Source organism: Ursus arctos, unplaced genomic scaffold (genome assembly GCF_023065955.2).
Source record: "Ursus arctos isolate Adak ecotype North America unplaced genomic scaffold, UrsArc2.0 scaffold_25, whole genome shotgun sequence".
NCBI lineage: Eukaryota > Metazoa > Chordata > Mammalia > Carnivora > Ursidae > Ursus > Ursus arctos.
Genome location: NW_026622930.1, coordinates 36853020 through 36875132, shown reverse-complemented (window position 1 = coordinate 36875132; position 22113 = coordinate 36853020). Strand labels below are relative to the sequence as shown.

Here is a 22113-nt window from a genome sequence, read left to right as displayed (position 1 = left end):
TGTATACGTGTGAAATTTTTATGCTAAAAAAAGATACAGTTTTGCAGCATCAACATGCAAATTTTATGGGTCTGAATGATATTGCTTATTTTAGTATATACAGAAACCATTAACTGCAAAACCATGCCAACTGCAGACATATATATTAGAATGATTATTATTACATTTATGATCCCTGTAATTTACTTTGATTTTAGGATGCTCGAGGCTTTTATGTTGAACACATGTATGAAACAACATATTTCAACTCAAATGTTAAAGTGTTGAATATTGGGTAAGTAAGGAGCTATATATACGTAAAGATCACCCAAAATAACTAAATTGCATCTGAAGAGGATTCTGAAAAGGCAAAATGTAGGTATTCCTGTACAAAAGGGTAGGTAATTGTTCATCAGAGAGGCTTTTGTCTGGAGTCCTGGCCCCTCTGTGTATACCCAGTTTGAACAGGCTTACAAGGCTCTGATGCAGCAAGCTAGAAATACAGGGGCAGGGCTATTATGGTTGGACTGCCATAGCAGTAAAAATGTCATTGACATCCCCAAAACAAACAAACAAACAAACAAACAAACAACAATTCTCTAGATGTTGCAGGGAAAATCTATTTTTACCATTTTTGCATATGGTATTAGTTGAAATAATTAATGCTACTTGTTATAATAAACAACCCTAAGTGTCAGTGAGTCCACATAAGATAGGTTTATTTCCTGTTAAGATGTTTTTTGCCCATGCAGCTTTCTTTCTTAGCTGCATCTCAGGGACTGAGGGCCATCCCAGAGTCTAGCGCCTCTGAAAGAATATATGGCCATGCAAATTGAGGAAGAAGAAAAAGCAGGAGAATCAAATGTACAGTTAAGGGACCAGGGTTAGAGGTAGTGATCACCACTTCTGTGTCAACTCCTTTGGTCACAAAGAGTCACGTGGCTCCACCTATATTTATGAAGGCTGGGAATTGTAGTTTATATGTACAGGAAAATGAATTCATTTGGTGAGAAGCTTCTACACGGTAGCACATTTTTTTTTCCTTTTGAGAAAACTGTCTAATTTCAAATGTTGTAGGAGTGGCAATTATTTAAGGAAACCCTGCTAACTGTAATCTCATTTGTCGCTTCAGTTCTTCCTAACCCATGGTGGCGCTGGGACATGACGGGCTGACTGAGGATCTTAGTTGCTCACCCAGGCATCTCAGGGCACTTCTACACTGTGCAGGGGTGCCTTTGCAAATAAAGATCGCTTGAGTTGACAGTTTCAGAGCCACAGGGCAGAGTTTGAGCTGACAGCCCTGAGTATGGTGGAGCATTTCTACATGTGTATGTGCACTATATACATATGTAACCTGTTAAAAACACCAAGTCATATGAAATTGTGAGCAGAAACAGAATATTGCAGAGGGAATAGAGGTTTCAAGTAAATCATCTGCAGAACCAAACACTTGACAAATGATTGCTGTTCCTGACATTCCTACAACAAAGATTTACCCATCTTTAAATGTTAAAATAAGTGAGATGGTTATCCACGACTATGGTTCTTAAAGTCCTTTGTAATAATTCAAAAAATATTGAGTATATTGATGAATTATATCACATTATATGTCTTGTAAACTCCATAGCCTCTTTACGGTTTCTCTAGGGTTCTCCAGGGAAATTCAGAGACATGGCTCAAGAGGAACCTTGGGTAACAGTTTGGAGCTCTGATGAATTCTAATGTGCGTTCTACTACATGATGCAACATCTCATTCTTTTTAGCAAACAGATAAGGAGCAGGAGATGGATTAGCATTGCATCTGTGGTCGTCTGGAGGAGGGACAAGATTCATGGGTTGTCTTGAGGTGAGAAGATGATAATTTAGATGGATTCTAAGGTGGACTGTATGGTATTTAAATATTTAATTTTAAAATCCAAAATATTTAGTGGAAGATGTGCTCTGATCACTAGGCAGGAGAATTGAAGAATTTATAAAATTGTATCTGCAGACATAAATAGTCCAGTAAAGATTAAACTCATACCTGTGCTCTAGTTCTGGCTTTGCCACCAAGCCATTCTGTGATCTTGAGATTACCCTGACCTTTCCATCATGTCTTCCAACATCTGTTATTTTTCTCGAGGTGGTTCCTGGTGAAGAGGGGATTTGGCAATTATTTGGTGAGTTATACTGACAACAGAGAAGAAGGATTCCTGGTCTCTTCTGATCAATATACTAGAAGTGCGATCCATATTGGTCAAGATAATGGAGGCTACTTTTTACCTGACGTAGAGGAGCATTTTAAGGAAAGATGAAACAGAGCAGTTCAGAGGATCGCACTTACTTTGGAGGACACAGAGAGAACACAACTAGGAAAATATATAAAGAACTTTGAGGTAATTTCTCAATGCCAGTAAAATCCAGATAGAGACCTTTATAAGATGCTTTAAGAAGAAAAAGAAGTTGCTCTATCAACATAATGTCTCATTAAGGGCAGAAAACAATTTTCTATGTAACGGGTTTTTCCCCTTTCCTTTACTTAATTAAAAGGACAGCAACTAGTGGCTGCCCTCATGGCTTGTGTGAGTCTAGTAACTTAGAGCTACACAGCTAAGTTAAAAACAAGGGACCTTGAGCCAGGCAGGGTTGCCCCATCCATTCACAAGTCCTCACAATCACCTTTGACGTCCCAGGCCCTGTGTGCTCGGTCCTGGAAACACAGTACCGAGGTGGGACTAGCTGAAAACCTGCTGTGATGACCATTGTGAAATGGGACCAGTAGGATGATTTGGGAATGTAATTAGGAGGCTAACCTAGCCAATGGGAAGCTGTGAGGGAAAGCCACCCTGAGGAAGTGGTATTTAAGCTGAGTAGGAGTAAGTGAGGTAAAAGGGAGGCATCTTAAGGAAGAAGAAAGAGCATGCACAAAATACCTGAGGCAAGTGAGAACCTTCCCCATTCAAGGAAAAGAAAAGTTAGCATGACTGGACCTTGAGGTATAACTGACAAATAAAATCATAAGACATTTCAAGTATACCTGCGATGATTTGATATACATTGCTAAAGGATTCCTATAATCAAGTTCATTATTAACACAAAGTTATCGGCTTTTTACGTCTTTGGGCTAACCAGTTGTTCACTCCAAGTTTGGTCACAGGTGTTCAGTTGGTACAGGGTGCCTGAGGAAGCAGTGGCCAAGATTTGTAGGGCTATTTTGTGTGGCCCCTTTGGCCTTGCAACATGTCTGCCTTTGCAGGAGTCAACATGCTGCATGGCAGCCCTGCCCTGGCTCTGAAGACAGCAATTTTTCTTTTTTAATTGATTCCCAGTGGTGCTCTCTTCCTTCCAGGCCCTGGCCTGACCCTGTAGGGAACAAGGGAAGTGGTGTATATCCGTCTTCAATAAGATTCCTTCTCTGAGGGATTCCCTCTCTGCTTTGGACAAATCTTCTGCTAGGTTTGTCATTTTATCTTTCTTTAATTTGACTCACTGGCTACCCGGATTTGTCCACTTTGACCTTCTCATCATCCCTCCCCTCCAAGAATGACAGCCCCATTGAACAACAACAGCAAAAGGCAATGATTAAAAAAAAAAAAAAAGGCATGCCTTGAGTGAGATATCAGAAACAATCAATCCTCAATCCTTTGGGTGAATTTATGCTAAAGTGTAATTGACTGAAACAGGCATGCTTTCTTCAGTTTCCTTTGTGAAAAGTGCCTTCTGTTTAGTATATTTTTAATTTAAAAAACTTACATATTAGCCTGAAGTTTTAACTAGCCACTGGTTCAAAATGAAGACTTCCTCATTTCATAAAGGGAGTATTTGAGCCCACAGGGTCATTTTTCTGAAATCTTTGGCACCATGCTGGCATCCATAGCCAGTAAAGGGATGAGATAGTGGTCGATTTTCATGGATTAGTTTTTCCTTCTTCAAAATCTATCAACTGTGCAAACCTGAAGACACAAACAGGAACACACTGGGGAAGGGAGTCCCAGAAGGCAGAAGTTCCTGTAGTCCTCATCCCACAAGCCTCACCCCAGGGCACACACACACAGTCCTCCATCTCTCCCTTTGCTAGGGTCCTGTCCCAAGGCACAGAGTATCCAAGAGAGTCTGGGTGTTTAAAAGGCACTGACCAAGTTCTGCTTCTTCCTCGGCCGCTGAAAGTGCCGCCCCACTCCCATTCCCAAACCCTATCACCCCAGGGGACACCCAGCTACAGCCGGCCTTTAGCTAGTGACCCTGACTGGGGAGGAGGCTCCCATCACTTGCCCAGGTCCTCGGGAGCAGGGCCCGAAGGCCCGCGCACGAAGCTGCGGCCCTCACCCACCCGCAGCTTCCCAGCTCTTCCGGACCCAACTTAGGCAAGGAAAGGACCCCCTGTTTGGGGCTCTTTGTTCGCTGCCCCTCCTCGTACTAGTTCTCAAACCTAGCTCCCAGCAGCCCCCGCCAGCGCACCCGACCTACAGGAAAGTTGCTCCCGAGCTGTGGAGGGGCGTCATCGCCTCCTAGCAACGCTCCTAGCAACCGGGTAACATCTGCTCCCTCTGGTCCAATGCGAGCGGAGAACAGCTGCGCGCCCGCCTCGCGTTCCGAACCCGGAGCGAGAGGCGCTTCAGAGACTGGAGGGAAGGACCTGCAGGAGCCAGGGCTGCCCGCCGAGCTGCAGTTGCCGCTGCTGCCGCTGTCGCTGTCGCGCTGCCGCCGCCGCCGCTGTCAGCGCCCCTCTGAAGAGTGACAGCTCCGCAAAAGCGGGAGGGAACACCGAGCCCCGCGCCTCTACGAAACAGGTGCATGCGCCGATCTCCTGGTCAGTGGACCCAGCTCACAAGGTACGTCTGGATTCATCCAGCAATGTGCCTTCCCCTGAGGCTGAGAAAAGACCCGTTTCACTGAGGGTGAGGATAGGGACTGTTCTGGGATCCTACTCCACCCTCAGTGATTGAAAAGCGGCCAGGTGGTGATCCCGAATAACCTGATTTCATTTTTTAAAAATCATGAAATTGGTTCTCGAGGATTCCCCTGCCCGTCGTTACTAGGTTTGTGTTCGGAAGTTTTCAGCCGTCCGTATTTTTCCTTTGACTTCACTGCCCGTGTGGGGCTAGGAGAGCTGGAAGCAGTAAGCACCCATGGAAAGCTTGTGGTTAAGGCTAAAATGACATCGTGTAGTCTGGACTAATTGAATCAACACGTATGGAGAGCAACAATCTTTTTAGGTCCTGCTCTGGAAAGGGTCCATTTGGCCGGGAGCAGCCGTTCACTGTTACTCAATCTCCTGAAAAGTAACCATAGTAACTCACCTCTCTTTTGATGGGATCCTCCTCATTGGCTGCCTATCTTCCTTTGGAAAGCTCATCTCTCTAAATATAGAAGATGATGAGATCTGTAAGCATATATCCTTGTAGAAAAGGTGCAGTTCAGCATGGCCCTTTAAAGAAAAACTATCTTCAAAGAGAAAGTACCATTTGGCTATTTCAAATCCTGTGAGAAGTAGTGTATCTTAAAGGGAATGGTTGAGTTACTGTTTTAACTGCTGGATTGTTACTTTAGAGAGAATATTTCTTGAACTTATACAAAATCTGGCATTTAAAAACATATTAAGTATATCTGCCTCTGATTTTTTTTAAATCAACCTGCTGATGATCTCTCCAAAATAATCTCCCAGTAAATAATTGGTGAAATCACACTTATTTCCAAATTTCTTAGGATAGTTAAGATTCCTTATGTTTAAAATTCAGTCTGAAGAACACTAAAGTAATTGTGTGTGCTTGACGGTTTATCTATTTATCTATCTGGTCCAGAACAGCCCCACCTCGATCATCTTTGATAGGGTCCTCCCACTGCATGCGGTTCTCCTGACTTGATAACCAGTGCAAGTCAGTGCAGTCCTGACTCTTCCGATGTTACTTGCATCTGTCTCCATGTTTCAAAATCTCAGGTAGCCATTCATGAGCCTGAGGCTGTGAGAAATGCTTGCTGTGCAAAGGGGAACTCTCACCAGATTTTCTGAAGCTGTCCTAGAAATACACTTTTCAGATTGATTCAGCTTTACCAGGTAATCACTAGCTTAAAAGAAATTACTGTTTAAATATGTATCCAGAGAAATAAATGCTAATGTAGCATTACCATAACTTACAAGATCAATATGAGGGGTTGTTTATATAGATGGTTGCTGGGTAGAAGTCAATAGAGGTTTACTGTAGAAAGGACATTTGTGGGCTGGCAGATTTTCCTCTCTAAGACCCATGTGAATAGACTGGGCCAAATCACACAAATTAGGTAGCCTGCCTTGGGGAGCATGTCAAGCAAAAGCGCTATGAGCAAACTGGTGCATGTCTGAATGAAAGAAATGAAGAGAACTCTCCAAGTTGAAAAAGCAGTTCATGGTGCTTTTTGAAAATTTAATTTACGTTAAGGCCATGATGATAGAAACTCACGAGTGTTAAGCATTTTAAACCAAAACAAATTTTCAAGAGGGAATACAGTCATTTGAGTGTTCAGCCCTCCGGTGCTGTGTTTAAGTTTCACATGTGCTGAGCTATCCATGTTCCTGTAGGTAAGCAGCCTAGCAAATTGCAGTCAAATTCATGAAAATAGAGCCTGCTGCATTTCTTCCCTGACTTTACCTCTCTTTGTAAAAATAAATAATTGAACCATTTTATCTAGAAACCTATTTGCAAATTTATTCTGGTCTAGTTGTATAGTTTTTATGATTATCATGAGACTTTAAAAGTCCTGGTCTCCATAGTCACTTATTGAAATATGTTTAGTTTAATAATTTTAAGCATTAAAGATGACCACTTAAGCAATCATTAGCCTTGAGCACCACCACCCTTTTTCCTTCCTCCATTATAACTACTATATTTTATGATAAGAAACAAATCCAAGGAGACCAATAAGATTGATTGTCATCTTCCATGAGAGGTATGTAGAGTTCTAGGCATGCTATCAATCTGAGGAAAGTTTGAATAAAGCAGCCACAGGTATAGGTTCATGCATATGCATTAGTCTTGTGCATTAGTAATTTATACACATCCTATCTCTTATGTAATATGCATAGGAGTTTAAAATCACTCAGTGCCCTTTAATTTACATGAACAGGTCTGCCCTTTCATTGAGACCACTATTGCAATCAAGAAGGTCAAGTGAAAAGGGTTCTTAAATTTTAATTTTGATTCTATCATGAATGTATAATATGCAGAATGTATACTGTGGAATTTTGATGAACATATCTGTTTCAAGTCATTCATCAGAAAATGTTATCATGGCAGTTAGCTTTAAATAAATAAAAATAAATCAAATGGTATCATCATAAGCATTTAATTCTAAAGACATTGGTAGATCCTAAGGAAGAGCGTGGGAAAAAAATTCCACCCATTTGTAGTTAAGGATCTAGTCACTCTTGTCAATGGGAACGCCAGCTGTACTCGTACATACCACGAGTTATAAAGAGGGGTGTACGTGGGGCTACAAGGCTTACATAAGGCTGAGATCAAGCAGGTTACAACTGAAACCGAGTTCTAATTTCAGTTTTTCCTTATATATTCTATTTGGAAGTGTTTATGTGTCTATGAACATTCCATGTTTAATTTTATGTCGTGTTGCTTTCCTGGGATTTAGAAGATGCTTTGAAACATGGAGAAATGTTGAAAGGTTTGATCAAGATGCCAAAGCCCTGGGCTCTGCACTGAGGATTCATGCCAGCTGGCTTTAGCTGTCAAAACACCGACAGCCTTACAATAGCTCTAAAGCTGAGGCATAACCAGTTCAGATTGCTCTATTTGTCAGAGCAATATGCTTCAAAAACCTAGAGAAAGGTAAATAAAATAATGATTTCAGAAACAGAGGGGTAAATTGACCATAGACATTCACCACTAAGACTGAAGAAGAAGCGTACCTGCCATTTTGGGGAGGAGCTGATCCCTGTCAATTCCCCCCCCCCCGAGCCCCCACCTTTCTAATAAGTTGTTTAACTAGTGTCAATACATTACTTTAATATTTCCCCATTTTAAGTCTAACATAATTGCTTTAAAAATTTTTCCCAATTCCATTTATGTTAACAGGCTAAAAACAGAGCCATCTAGGTCACTGCAGTATTTCTCAGTGGGGGGAGTAAGGGGACATTAATAAAAAGCACTAAGGGTTTGCTAGTGTTATGTTCAGTATTATAATATTATAATTATAGTTAGAATTTTTTAAAGCTTTTTTCACATTATAAAATGCAACAAAAAGTCTTCTTGGCAGGTAGAGATACAAGAGTCTTCTAAACATTGGTGATGCTTAGAAGGGGAGGAGGGACAGGTTTGAAGCCGGGAAATACCCTCTGGGGTCGTGTATCGGGGTATGTGTTATTTTTAAAATGATTATTAAAAGGGAGCATGGGTTACCAACGTCAAGAAAAGTTGGGGATATTGCAAAGAGAATCACAACTCAAGAGCCTGGAGTCTTAATTCTGTCTGCATGTGCTGCTAATTTACAGCTCTCTGGCTCATTGCTCCATATCTGCTGTGGGGGATAAAACCAGCTGTTAACTCAAGTGGAGTGTTTGAGTTGAGCACAATGCAATTTAATGAAGCACCTATAGTCCTTAGAAGAAAGGTATCCCGTGAATGAAAGACATTTCACCACTAGAGCAACCCTGGGTGGTGACACAAAACAGGCCAATGAGTGAGCGCAGAGAATCACCCAACTCCGGGGCAAATTCTCCTATGGGCTTAGTGAGTAAAGGTAATGATTAGCCCAGCTCATGTTTTTCTACAACCCTTCTGGGATACTAGACTAAATGTTTTCAGCAATATACCCAAACCTGATGGTAGTCAAAGTGGAAGGCAATGAGGATGATATAGAGGAAGTATTTTTCAAAAGCTCTCTGCACTCCACTCACAAAGGATTGAAAAACCCTCCTCTCTGAGCAAAAGACCTGGGTATCTAAGGAAGTGATAACATCTCCCTAGACATTATTGGTAAGATATTTCTTGGAACCTATATCTACAATATGATTGCTTTGACAATGTTCTTTCTGAGTTATTCCCACTTTCCAAGGTGAAAGGTGTAGTGAAAGGGAGCATCATCCTTCAAAACAAGAAATGCACTTCTGAGGGGAAGTGCAAAGTTCACCTGTGAAACTTACTGTACTTGGCCTCCATCATTCATAGGGCCAGATCACAGCAGAAGTTAGGCTTTGGTGCAGCAACTAAGGTAACTTCATGATTAGATGGCTGGTCAGATCCCATTTAATCATGTTCTCTTTGGTTCAGAGGCCATCAGCAGTGGAACAAGATAGGCAGGCTGTGGAAAGTTGTTATTTTATTTAATATTCCATGCCTAAGCTTGGGGCTCTCCTGAGGGACACGGAATCCAGTTCCTGACAGTGCTGCTGGTCTTGGGAAATTCTTCTACTTCCTCTCCTATCAGTATCCCTGGAAACTTCTAAGAAACTTTTCCAGGAGCTACAACTTGTTGGTAATTCTAAACTGCCAGCAGAGTCAATCTTTTGCTTGGAGTGGATGATAAATCTGAAGAAACAGATTGTTCCACTGATTTGGAGCTAAAAACTGGCATGAGTTCTGCTCCATAGAATATGTTATCTAGAAGGGTGCCAAGCAAGGGGTTTTGAGGGATAAAATTGATGGAATCTAGCTATCACAAAGGTAAAGGTCTACAGAAGGAGCAGCTTTATGGCCTTGAATGTTGCTTCTGTCTACCTTCTCGAGTGCACTTGTGAATATTTCATGCTCCTGTGCTTAACACAAAAGAGAGGACAGATGTCCTGCTATAACAAACAGTGCTGCTTCATAGGACACATATTTATAATTTCAAAAACACGATCGCTACACTCACAACACCTAAATTTTATTGTAGAGTAGAAAATGCGTGGAAATGTGAAAGGCACTGAGTATGTGCTTTTAAAACATCATCTCGCTTAATTTACATACAACTCAAAGACTCTGATATTGTTCCACCATTTAATTGAGGAGGAAACTCAGGTTCTTTGAGGTTAACTACTTCACACGAAGTCACTAAGCAAATAAATTGTAGAGCTGGGATTTGAACTAGTGCTGTGGGACAGCACTACAAAATCCTGTTGATGTATTTTAAGCCATGTAGCAAGATTGAAGAATGCAGCTAACAGTGACAGGTGGGATAGCTCTTTCTAAACAAAAGTGGCCCTTAAGGAAGGATGTCTGCAAGCTTTGCGACTAGCGGAGCATTATTTAGTTAGGTAGGGACATGTATTTTTTAAAGCTCAAGCCAGGCTAACTCCATGCAAAGGGAAATCAGTGGGGGACTGGAAGTCGAGGCCCATGATTATTAGTCCACCACACAAGTCAGTTGTGCATCTGAGACTAGACCCCACCTTCTTCTCCCCATTGATCAGACTCTTCTGTTGTCTAGCGCTATGGATGCACACATCTCACTGGAGGATCTCAGCTCAGTTTTTGCAGTTATAAATTGTTGTGGGGAAGAGAATAGAAATGTTACTCAAATGAAGATATGTTAAACCCATCACTTCTTCACCATCTCTCAGGCTTTTCAATCTCAGACAAAGAATGGATTGCCATGACAGGGCTTGTTCTTTTATTATTGTCTGTTCTCTCAAAGTGTTTGTAAATTAATTTGCTGATGATCTTTCCTTAATGTACTGCCCCTGGGCTGTGTACCTAATGAAATCACTTGTGCAATAATAGGATTTCAGTTGTCTGGAGGCAGGAGCAGAACAATAGGAAGAGCGCTTGTGCAACATTTGTAATTACATTTGAAACATTTATTTTAAAAATGTGTATAAATTGTTCTGCTGGAACTCTAGTGACAGAGGTGGTCATTCTGTTCGGTAACTTCTTGTTCGTTGCTTCTTGGAGTTTTACACTATGAAATACATTGAGCTGGGCACGGATATTTTATGTGTCCCCGGGGGGTTACAGGATTAAAAGCAATTTGAATATCCAAGCCAGCATTAACCATTTTACCTTTTGAGATAAATATAGGCTCAGTCTCAGTTTTATAATTTATATACTGTTCTCAGAACTCAGGACACTGAGAATGAACACATAAAGTCATTTCACTTTTTCTTGTCTATGTCAGGGCTGGGTTGAGTTTGGCTCTTTATTTATGGGAGAATGATATAAACAGATTTGCACCTGTTTACTGGATCATAACAGGCAAATTTCTTTGGATATCTAGAGTAACTTTAATTCTCCAAATGACTATCTGGATGTTTCAAAAACAATTTACATTTCCTTCACCCCAAACATGTGACCAGTGGCAGTAAATCCAGAAACATTTTGTTGGAGTCGTTATAGCACCTGTACTATATTTTTTTCCTTGACCGTTTGAAATATTCTTTTGTAGTCTTTTAATTCTCCAATTACAATCTAGTATCTCTAGGAGGACAGGTGGTGGAAAAAAGTGTTGGGGTCAGAGGTAGGAGGCCAGGCTGGGATTGGTGTCTGTGGGATAGGTCTGTGTCTACTGGCCCTAATAAGAGCTCAGATTTGATTGAGCACTTACTATATGCTAGGCACAGTGCCAGTCATTTTCCATGAATTATTTCAACGGTCCTATGAGCCAGTGTTATTTCTATCCCCACTTTACAAATAAGACTTGCAAAGAGCTTATATAATTTTCTCAAGGCTGCACAACCAAGAAACAGCAGAGCTGGAAATTCAAACCCACTTCAACCTGACTTCAAAACCCAAACTCGTAGCCACACAACTATTGTAAATCATGGAACCCTTCCGAGCTACAGGTTCCTCATCTGTAAACTTTGGAGGCTGACTCAGGTAGTCAATAAATTAGTTTCCAGCTCTGAATTTTTTGAGTTTCAATCCAGCCAAGAAAACAGATGTAGGAACTTATGTTTGCTATATATTTTAGCCTCAAAGTGGCTAAAAGCATCCTCCAAAAACATTTATGCCAAAAACATTGCAAATAGCTAAACAGCCTGCAAGGAGGTAATTGTCAAACCAATACCAGCTGTGAAAGCTTTTCAGCATTTCAACAACCCTTGGGGGTGTTTTTTAAGAGCAATAAACTAAGTGGCTAAGTGTGTTGCCCATGGAGCCGAGACACAAATCTGGACCCCTGAGAATTTACTGTGTTTTCAGGGTCTGATACATTCTATATCTGAGGCTAACGGCTCCAATACAGCCAAACAGGATCTTAATTAATGAACCTTGGAGACATTTAGGATAATTTTTTGGTCTTGATCTATGAATTAAAAACACCTTCCCCAGATAATCACTTGGTTTATTTGGCATTCGGTTCTCTAAGCGGCCACCTGTTTTCTCTCATTAAAAGGTTTTTATTTGGTCTTAAATGCTATAGACATTGCATTCCTTTGGAAAATAAAATGAGCAGATGTTAAAAGAACAAAACATATATATATGAAAATGTGTGCTATGGTAAAATCATTCTCTCCAAGTCTTTCATCAATCCTTTCCTACTGTGATAAGCCATTGGACCCTATTTAAAAAAACACAGTGACCTGTCCAGCTGTAATGCTAATAACAGTCATTGATACTTCTTAATGTGAATCCAGAATTTATGTTGAAAAGTGACCTCATTCTTCCTTCACTACTTAGTTAAAAGTCAGTCTGGCTTTGTTCATGATGCTACAATATCAAAGCCAATGTAGCCAATGTTGGGATAGCAGCACCACCACCAACAAAAATCAATCCTGCTGATTGCTTGGCATTCTGACGCTAAAGCAATCAGTTGATGGGCTGAATGCTCTGCTTTCCTACTTGCTGTTATAGTGCAACTACCATCCCTGTCTAGAGCTGTAATATAGAGGCTCTCAAAATTCTGTCCCCACACCTGCATTCGTTACAAGTGTAGATTCTCTGCTCCTAGTTCAGGGCTACTGAATTGGAAATTCTGGGGGTAGGACCCAGCAGTTTGTGTTTTAAGGAGCCCTTCTGATGATTCTGATGCTCTCCAACATTTGAGAACCACTGTAGCATCAACTTAATAGTTAAAAAAGAATTCAGTCACAATAATTAATTGTCATCACAGAATAACCCAAAGCTTCACCTATTTGATTAAATTCTTTAAAAATACATGTAAGAAAATGCAGTTTACAAAACAACCCGCTAAAAAACAAAACCCAAAAAACCCAAAACAGCCCCTGAGAAAACTGGATTCAGTAAGGCTTTGTTTTCAATACACTCCGTTTTGTTCTCTTTTTCCCCCAACCTTTCAAAATCTGTGAAAACTCCATATAAACTGAGTCTGCTTATTGAATTCAGAGATTGCATACGTATAGTAGCAACTATTGTCTTTGATTCAGTTGTGAATAATCATCGTACATTTGTCTCTTTGTAGGTCAGACCAACCAGTGCTTTAAAATTCTTCCTGCCCTTACAAATCATGCCAATTCTAACTGAAGATTCCTTTGGGTTTATAGTACACACTGGTATCAATGAAAATTTGGAATGCTTTAGCTGTGATTTATGTAGCTTCTCCTGCTTCAGGAAAACCATCCAGCTCCTAAAAGCTGCAGGAAGTGTTACACAGGTACCACTGAATTGGAAGAAAAACTAGAAAAAAAAAGAAAAAGTGACATGCACATTTTTAACATTTAAGATTTGTAAAATTTAAGACATGAGAGGAAAAACATCAAATGTCTTCATCATAAATTTATCTAACATGTTAGTAAACTACTCATTTTGTGAATCAAATAGTTTCCACACCTGGAAATGTTTGAGGTTGTGGATTAAAAGTAAAATCGTTGATGTGTACATATGAGCATTTATTTTGGTTTCAACCCCTGAGGTTGAATGAGTATGTACTAACCAGGACTCAATTTGTATTCTAAATTCATTCAGTGCTTTCACTTGGAAGCTGCTTGTCCTTCGCTTTTCAAATTGAACTTGCCTGTTTTCTGTGATATGAGCACCACCTGCAGTACAAACTAGGAACTCCCTTTAAACCAAATTATTTCTGCAAATGGGCTTTCAGGACACTACTGTCCTTCCTTAAACAAGTCCGAATCCCCAATAGCAATAGTATTTTAAAGCAGAGAACAAAGATTTTCACATTAAGATATTATATACCAAGGTCAAGTTTGCAGAATGTTATTTAAACCTTTCACTTCCATATGATTAACCTCTGTGTTATGAGGATGGTCATACCATGACCATATCATAGGGTTTGTCTATAGACACACATAATTATTTCTTTAGAGTGTAATTGGGTTGCCAACCATTTTACGTCAATTTGATTAACCTAGAAACATCAAATTTTCTTTGTAAATCAGGTAGTTTAAAAGAATGACAAAAAATAACTTACCTCTCTTTCCATTAATTTTGTGACTCAACTTCAACTTTGGGTATATTTTGACCTTACCTGGCATGGAATTAAATAGGGGATTGGTAAGTATTTTATTTCTGAAGAGCTGCATAAGGAAATAAATATAATTCTCCAACCTGGAACATCTATTTTGGGTCTGAATAGTGGCATTTTCTGCAAACAGGCTTTTTTTGGTCACAAGAGAATTGCTCCTGACTACTTTATCATGGTGCTTGGTAAATGAAGATAGAATTTTATTTCCTAGGGTCAACAGTTTCTTTTTATAAGTAGAACTTATATGATAAAATATTCTTTGCCACAATAAAACCTGACTTTTCTCCAATTATTTTATTTTGTTTAGCTTATCCAGCAAAAGTATTAACATATACATTAACAACGTCGAAAGTAGCCTACTTTAAGAGAAAATATGCAGAAGAAGAAGATTTACATCAAGATTACCATGGGTATTTTCCAAAAGTAAGGGTTTACTTATCATTACTTTTTCTTTTTTATGAGTCTTGTTAATAGCGAAAGCTCTGGTTTTCATTTTTCTAAAACGTAGATATGATGTATTTGCTTTCCAGCACCTGATATTGCCTGAGGACAGGACTTGCATTCTCAAACTTTCTCTGGAGAAGCTCAGGTTTCTTGAAGACCCAGAAACCTACTTAAGAAGGTCTGTGTTAATTAACAATTTGCTGAGGAAGATACATCTAGAGACGGAGAAAGAGAGCTATGAATACTTTAAAGAAGCTCCGTGTTATAAGACTGCTTATTCTGATACAAGAAAACGGCTGAAGTTCATGGTACAGGAATGCTGTTCTCAGTCTCTTTATTATGAAGAGCTGCATTCATATCATATTGTGCCTTATGCTTCGGAGAATGCCATTTATGGAATGGGCTACACTAGCAGCCACTTGGAGCAAAATTCTCAGTTGCTTATTTATAAGATGAATTAAAGTAACCGTTAAGTTCATTGATACTTTGTTTCTAAATGCCTGAACTGTTTATAGTGAAGATGTTACAATAAGGCACGAATTACCAGTGCACTTGAGATCACAGATGCCGTGCATGCTGAACTGAGTGGAGAGAACCCTGGTTATTACTCAGCAGTCCTGAGTACCAACCAAATGGAAAATATGTCCACATATTATAAGTGCTTTACAGGCAAAGGTTTTTATGCTCTTTTTTAAGATAAGAGGGTGTGTACAAGGGACCTATGTCAAGTTCTTATACTGATTTAAACTTTTAAGCCCCGTTTCCAAATTCTGCCACTCTTAGTGGCAATTAACAAAAAATGGCATTGAACTGATGATGTGGTGTCCTTGAATATTAAGGGTGGAATGAATTTAGTTTTCTGTAAACAATGAGGGGAAGATAGGTTCTTTCTGAAAAGCTTTGGCTTGTCAAGCATTGTGCCAAATACTTGTTTGACACCATTCTCCTCTTACCATTAGTGGCAATTCAAGATGGGGCAAACGTATTGCAACTTAACTGCTGAACGTAACAACCAGATTACTCCAAACTGATCCATTTTATTTTATTTTATTATTTTTTAATTTTATTCTTGGCCTAATAGACATTTCTCTTATAAGTAAAATTTAATAAAATGAGCCTTGCAGATGGGCTTATCTGTAAGTTCTAGAGGTCAGTTAAAATTTGTGGTGGGCCTTCAGTTAAGGGTTTACATTTTATTTATGATGTCATTCTTAGAGGCTGTGAAGCTCAGGAAAAGGGTAGGCAGGTCAAATTTTTAATAGGTTAATAATTTTAAAAAGTCTTATCTGCAAAAATTGGTGAAAACAACAAATTCTACATGATGTTATTTCTTCATCGAGAAGTACATTTAAGGCTGCCTGGATGAAACTTTGCACTGATTTTTGTATAGTAGTTGACCATTCACTATTTGACAAAATGTTTCAGAATGCTTTTGGTGGTGAAGTTTAGATAAGTCCCTATATTTTGCAATTTGAAAGATAATTATTTAACAAGTTGGATAGATTCCTGAAATTATTTGAAGTGGTTCTTAATGTTCTTTGAGGTTTGAGTGAGATGTCTGATTTCAGTGTCTGGAGTTATGTTCTATGGAGCATAGCTTTTAAAGAATTGTCATTAACTGATAAAACAGATTGGGAAAACTAGGTGCCAAAGGTATATTCAAGAAAATACCAAAGACCCAAAGATGAGTGTTAGAGAGACTATGATAATGAAGATAAGAATCTAAAATAAGGATTGCACAGGACATAGAAGAACATCGTTAAAGGGTTTTGGAATGAATTGCTTACTAATGTGCTTTCAGAGCACTTTATATGTAATAATGAAAATCAAGGACACTGCTTTAAGTGAAGATATTACAGGCCTTCAGTGATCATACACTTTCACAAATCTAAATATGGTGACTTGTCAACATTGTACCTTCCCTAGTTGAATGCCATCTTGTGACCAAGATGTCTTCTTTTTTATTCAAGAGAATTTTGTTTTTAGTTCCGATTCACTATCTGTCCCCCTTAATGAATCATCAGGTGAGTCACGTGGATGTTTTTGGTATAAATATTGGTGCCCTAATTAGCATGTGTTGTTGTTGAAGATTATATTGATCTATAATTGATACATGTATCAGGTTTGTATTTAATTGCTCAATCAGAATTATTAAAAAATACTTTAGAACAAACTGAAAAATTATAATTGGAGCTAATTTTTAAAGGCAATTTTGTTTGAATGGTGAGATAGCTTTGAAATAAATATAAATATTTAAGAATTAATTTAAGGGCAAAATTTGGCACCAAAGTTCAAAAACTTTATTTCACTGCTTATAGAATATCTTATTTCTAAGACCACTTCTTTTAAAAAGTTAGGTTTCTTAAACAATGGGGATATTAATTGAATAGACTCCAAATTAGATAGGATAATTATACTACATATAATTTAAAAATAGGATTAGCTCTCTAATAGTTTTAACTTTTTTTTTTTTTTTCACTGAGAGAAACATTTGGTTTGGTTTAGGACAGTGTCTATAAGAAAAACACACCAGTGTGAATTGATGAGACTTACAAAACTGCCATATACTGAAATTGTTTGAGGATAGAAATGCAACTTGGGCATAGAATAGAGAAGGAGAGAAAAAATTACCAAGAAAGTGTGAAATTATATAGTTAGGGTATGTCAGAAATCTTAAACAAAGTAACAACTCTTGGGCAACGAACCTGTAACAGAGGTAAAGTCTGTTTTATTTGATGACATCATTAACTGAGCTCTCTGATCTATATATTCATATGTAGAAAAGGAACTGTCTTAGAAACAGTGGTATTTGTGAATATGCTTTTTTGAAAAAATGATTTCAAACCAAGTTATTTAAAAATATCTTTAAGAGCATTTAATTTCTTGTCCAATAAACAATTCATAGATAAGGAGTGGACTAATACTATCTTGATTTTTATTTAAATGATGTAAAACTTATCTGAATCAACCAATAAGATTGCTGTCATTTTATCACGGCAAACTGATATATAGAGAGACTCCATATAGACCTGCTTTGCTAACCCCATCCCAAACGTTCTATTATGGGAGAAGGAAAAGGTGGGAGACCAGTTAAAACTATCTTGAATTTGGACATCCTTTCTTTGGGAACAAAAGCCATCTTTAGAGCAAGAAAGACAGGATGAGAAACCTGAATGCTTTTGGTAATATTGATCACTTTTGTGGGTCCTCAGCCTGAAGGCCTAGTAAAGAAGAAAATTTTGAAAAGAGAGAAGAGGAAAATGAAGAGATGAGGAAGGAAAAACTGTGTGTGTGCTCCGGGGGGCGGGGAGGTGGTGGTGCGGAGAAATTAAAAAACAGTATTAGTAAGTGAAAGAGAAAGTTGTTTCATTGTGAGGGCAGATTGCTTACTTGCTACACTCATTTTTGACTCCTTGTGTCTGCTGTACACCCCCAAACCTGATATCCATAACATATTGATATTTTCTTTCATTCATCAATGATGCATAAAACTAGATTTTATTCAGCATATGTATTATTTGAAATGTGATGTTACTGTGAAATATCCCCAAAACTGAGCTCCCTGGATAGATGAATAAAGGAAAAAAGAGAAATTAAGTTAGGGGAAAGACTAATGGTAAGCCTGTATATAAATGGATAAGCTCAATCAAACATATGATCAGATTTCAATATACAATCCAAGATTTAATAATTCAGTGCTAGAGGACTCAGAAATAAGTCTAATTCCCTACCATTTATTAAGCAACTACTATAAGCCAGACACTGTGCCAGGGTTGGGGATACAGAGGTGAATGATACACAGTCCCTTTGCTCAAGCAGTTCACTGATGAAGGAGCTCAGAGATGTTTGGTTTTGTTTTTAAAGTATTGAGAGTAGCACCTGCATTTCTCTTTTCTAAATTATGGGTTGGTTATCAAATATGTGTCTCAGAAAGTGCTTACAGCTAAGAAAATGCACAAGGAGAAGGGAAGATCTACTGACCTAGATCTTAGAGGGGAAGCAATGTACGTTCTGCTTTGCAACATATTTTATACTTGGAAAAATAACAGAGAGCCACTATTGTAGATGGCAAGTGTGGCTGGCCTTAGCTCATTCCTGGGGCACAGAGATTGTAGGGGAGGTAGGGAGACAAGTCCAAGTACGGAATTCCTTCCCTCCCACTTCTCCAGCTTTCATCTTCTTTTGTAGGGGAAATCAGGCTAATATTAATGTGAAGGAGAGCCTTGAAGGAGAAGCAGAATCAGGAAATCGCAGCCTTTGAGTCGTCTATAGTGTGGTCAAGGTTAGAAGGGCAACTTTCTTTAATTTGCCTTATGCTAGTGAACTGCTTAAATGAAACTTGGGATTTCTTAACACCAGCTATGGAGCCAGCTCTTCCTTCCCTCCACTCTGAATCACAGCCCAAACCCAGACTTTGCAGTCCACTGTAAGTGGAGGTTTTGGTTCTAATTCTTCACCCTCTCATTTCCCCCAGCATTGATACTAAGTTGTTCAAAGATACTTGGAAGAAAGCAACGATTTGCAGTCCTGGTTGAACTCCACTTTGGGAAAGGGTTTCCAAAGTGTATCAAACTAGAATTCATCAGTTTCTTGATACAGTTCTTTTTAAAACTATTGTACTTAGTCATTAAATAATTGACTACTAAGGTAATCTTCACATTTCTAGGATTCAGTGTAATAGTTATCACTTGTATATGTTTTGCTAAAGAAAATACCTTAAGTTGGAAACAACAAAAGATTGTGTGCAATTAATACAAGCAGTTCTAGACTATTATGTAATATAGAATTTAATTTACATTTTCCCATTCTCAAACTTCATTCTATACATCAGCATGTGACATGTTTCAGGTGTTTTTTTTTTTTTAATTAAGTGGATCATGTCTAAAATTTGTTATATTCATGGTTGAACCGTTTGAACAAAATTTTACTATTAGCATAGTTCTCTTTCCCCAGGGATTATTCTATAGTTGGGTAGATAAAGAACATTCCCCTACATTAGCCCTTCTCAAACCTTCCTGTGTATATAAGTCACTGGAGATCTTGTTAAAATACAAATTCCTTTTAGTAGGTCTGGGATGGGGCCTGAGAGTCTGCATTTCTCAAGTCTCCTAGCTGACATGGGTGCTGTAAGTCTACCAATCACACTTTGGGTAGTAAAGCTCTACATCACTTTGAAAATCAAAATATACACTCAAGCCTATATTCTGATTACTTTCAAAGAATATGTGTTCGTGTCCTTTTCTATAGAATTTTTTTGATCTAAAGAAATGAAAGATAAAGTTTCCAAATTGGCCACAAATATTATAATATTTTATATAGCAAAATACATAAAAATGATTTCTCATACAAATTTTACCTACATAAAGTGCAAAAAGGAACATGGATGTAGTCATGTACCATTCTTATGAGTCAGGAAATGACACATGGTAAATTTCTCTTCTTGGTTTTTTCTCTTGATTATACCCAGATAAGTGAGCTCTATTTGTTAACACTAGAGCAAAGATGAAATTTTGTTCACAGTTAAGAAGAATTTGGCAAGTTCTTGCTTGGCCGAACCTGAGAAGACCTTATAAAAACATTCCATATCAAATTTGGACTTGTGGGTGAATGCATGGGCTGAACAATTTGATAAACATCAGCTGAAAAATGGCACCTGGATCTTCAACTTCTTGTTTTGAACTCTTTCTTGAGCTTTATTCCATGAGAGATCAGCCCCTTGCTATGGACTCATCGTTTCTCTTTAGTTGTCAGTGTCTAAGTAAGGGGTGGAGGGTTGGTGTAAATGAGGGAGTTGCACAAATTGTCTAATTTGAGCATGCCAAGTGATTTTTGTCAGGCTCTCCTTTGGTCATAAATTGTTGATATAGTTATTGTGAAATATAGTGTCATAAATTTGTCATAAGCCATTAATGAAGGGGGGAAAAAGCAGAAATTTAGTTCTGTGGGAATGCACCCAAATATCAAGCAGATGGTGTTCCACAACATTTATTTGGGAAACTGTGTATCTGTTACATAATCTAAAATATGTCATTTTCACATTTAAAAATATTTGGGTCATGATTTAGAGTTTTTATTGGATTGTTTTTTAAACTGAGAGGAAGAAGAAAGGTAACTGTATTTTAAAACATATTTGACATGTTACTAATAAAATTTTATTTCTGGTGAAATAAAGGTGCCTTTATTAAGTGGGGGGGGGGGTCACGAACATTTGGCAGTTGCTTTATGTCCCTTGATTCCAGAGGTCTCATTTTAAAATCATATAGTTATATTTCTTTCAGCAGTTTCTTTTCTTTTTTTTTTTTAAGATTTATTTGAGAAAGAGAGAGAGAAAGAGAGAGAGCGTGCGAGCATGAGCAGGGGGGAGGGGTAGAGGGAGAGGGAGGAGTAGATTCCCTGCTGGGCAGGGAGCCCTCCGAGGGGATAGATTCTAGGACCCTGGGATCATGACCAGAGCGGAAGGCAGATGCTTAACTGACTGGGCCACCCAGGCGCCCAGCAGTTCACTTTCAACACAAAATTTGGTTAAGTATTTAGAAGATATTCCCAATCCCCTGGCAAATTTTCTTCACTAAAATTGACCTCAAAATGGTTTTTAGGTAGCATGAGCCATAAGAACACATGACAGAACTCATTGTAGTTTAGGCCTTATTCAAACATTATGAGTATGAATCTCAGAGTCAAAGATAATTTCCCATTAGAATAGAGTAGCAGCAGATGTCCCCATTGGTTCTCCAGATTTGTTAGGGGAAGGACAAGTGGAATACAGCAGGAAGGTAGATTTCTTCTTTTTCTACTGGGAGCTGATATTTATCACCAATTTGGAAACCAGTGATTGTGAAGTCCCCTATAATCCATTGACTTATGAGGGACATCAAGGCCCAAATGTAAGGTATTTCCAAGAACACAATATTTTTCTGTGTATACCCAGCATGACAACGGATTGATGAAGTATATAGTTACTTGAGCAACCCAGGAAAAACTACCTCATATAAATAAAAAAGATTTTGGTGTGTGTTAGATACTTAAACACATACAGATGGACACATCTAAGATGGGAACATAAAGAGCCAATTGGTCTCTTCCAGTAGTCAAAAAAACCACCCTATATATTATATAAATGCCTTAGACATTGCCCAGTAGGTATTTGGTGGTAATAAATCATGTTGTCCAAGTGACTCTTAATTTTTCTTTTACAAATAAATGCATTTTTTCCCATTTGCACTCTATTTGTGAGTCCCAAAGTAGGTGGTCATGCTTTGCACTCCTATTTGAGTGTTTACAGAACACACACACACAAACCACAGATTGCAGGTGGATGGGCTTTTAAAAACCTATTATTATTAAGAACTAAAAGAAAGGGTAACTCAG

General features: G+C 38.5%; 1 long non-coding RNA gene across 1 annotated transcript; it reads left to right on the top strand.

Moving 5' to 3' along the window:
• Positions 1-4602: 4602 nt before the first annotated feature.
• Positions 4603-20916, top strand: LOC123000156 (uncharacterized). The gene is made up of 3 exons (XR_006407932.3): positions 4603-4790; positions 14609-14724; positions 14832-20916. It is a non-coding gene; the product is annotated as an uncharacterized LOC123000156 (long non-coding RNA).
• Positions 20917-22113: the final 1197 nt, after the last annotated feature.